Below are 1,922 nucleotides of genomic sequence, written 5' to 3' on the forward strand. Positions count from 1 at the left end.
TTCTTTATAAATTACTCAGTCTCAGGTATTCTGTTACAGCAACACAAAATGGACTAATACACAAGGTCAGCCCCCTGCACACTCTGGACATGAAGACCTGGTCAAGTGTGGCCCTGAGAGGAGGTCCCCATACTGAACATTCCAGACCCTCTACCCAGAGCCTGCAGGCTGAGCTATGAAGCTGGTCCCCTCGGAGAAGCAGGTAGGTGTGCCACAAAGACTGTCCTGAAGACATTCAAGAGCAAATGGGATTACTACTGACTGGGTCCAGGTTGTTTATTTTTATAATCTTAAATTTTTCAGTGGAGGCTAGTAATTAACTGAGAATTCCAAAAATAGCTGGGGTTTCTTTTTTCAAGTAGAATAACAGACAAAATTAGTGTATGGTCCCATACTACCTGTGAAGGTTAATTTTATCTGTCAACTTGGCTAGGTCATGGTACCCAGACACTGGGTCAAACACCAGTGTGGGTGTTGCTGTGAAGATATTTTTTAGATGAATTTAACATTTAAATTGGCAGACTTTGTGTAAAGCTTACCGTCCAGGGTGTGGACAAGACTCTTCCAGTCAGAAGGCCTTAAGAGAAAAAGACTGAGAAAATGGAATTCTGCTTCTGAATAGTCTCAGACTTGAGCTTCTATATTAACTCTTCTCTGAATCTTTAGTCTGTTGGTTTGTCCTGTGGATTTTGGACTTGCCAAGCCAACAAAATGCACGAGGCAATTCTCTAAAATCTCTCTCTCTCTCTCTCTCTCTTTCTCTCTCTCTCCCCCCACCCCCACACACATACACACACAGTATTGGTTATTTTTTTCTGGAGAACCCTGACTAATATACCACCCTTAAGAGATCTTTTGAATTACACTTTAGAAGTATATGTTCATTTTTTTTTAAAGTTTATAACTTGATGCGTTATAAAATAACCTTCTGTTTTGGTTAACTGCACATCGTTCCCATCAATTCCCAGCACTTTCTCTCCCTCATCTTTGCTGCTCCCTCAACCTCCTAAGTGCTGAAGTTTAAATAGGGGGTTATTACATGTGCTCTATGGGTCAATAGTTTGTCTCCCTTCTACCCCTTTTCATAACTATGACTGGTGTATATGTCTCACACAGTTTAAACAAAAATATATAAATCCAGAAGTGATGTTTCTTTTCAGAAAAACAGTCTGTATACTTCAGAAATTTCACCTGCAGGTGAGGACTGGGAGAGTGTGAAAGCAGGTAAGACACCTGGGTGAAAATGCTTGTGGGCAATTTTCAAAAAAATTGCATTGGTAATTTAATTCCAATTAGATTAAGAGAGGTTCATTACACTGGTACTTTAATTCCTTGAACCAGCAAAGATCAACTGAGTGCCCTGCACAGAAAGCTCTGCACCACAGGTCCTGTTGGGGGTCACGAGAAGATCCAGACCCAGGGGCCATGCTCATGGGCCTAGAGTCAGCAGGAGGTGCACGACCCACACATAAACAGCCAGGCTGTGTAGCTATACAAGCTCCATCACTATACAGCTCGGCTGTTTATGTGTGGACGGTGGACTGAATAAAGAAAATGTGGTATATATACATAATGGAATACTACTCAATCATAAAAAAGAACGAACTTCTGCCATTCACAACACCATGGATGAGCCTGGAGAAAATTATGCTGAGTGAGACAACCCAGATGCAGAAAGAGAAATACTGCATGTCCTCACCCATAAGTGGGAGCTGAATTAATAAATAAGCAAATAAACAATAAGGAAAGAGAGAGGAAGAAACAAGAATCACAATAACACATGAATTTTTAGAAGGAGAGAACAGAAGTGAAAAGGGGGAGGGGGAAGAGGAGAAGGAGAGGGGCTAATGAGAAATTAATGAGAAATTGGTTAATGAACATGAAGAATGATTACATATGTAATGATGAATAAGCTAACTATC

This window comes from Galeopterus variegatus, unplaced genomic scaffold (assembly GCF_000696425.1).
Source record: "Galeopterus variegatus unplaced genomic scaffold, G_variegatus-3.0.2 Scaffold1315, whole genome shotgun sequence".
Classification (NCBI taxonomy): domain Eukaryota; kingdom Metazoa; phylum Chordata; class Mammalia; order Dermoptera; family Cynocephalidae; genus Galeopterus; species Galeopterus variegatus.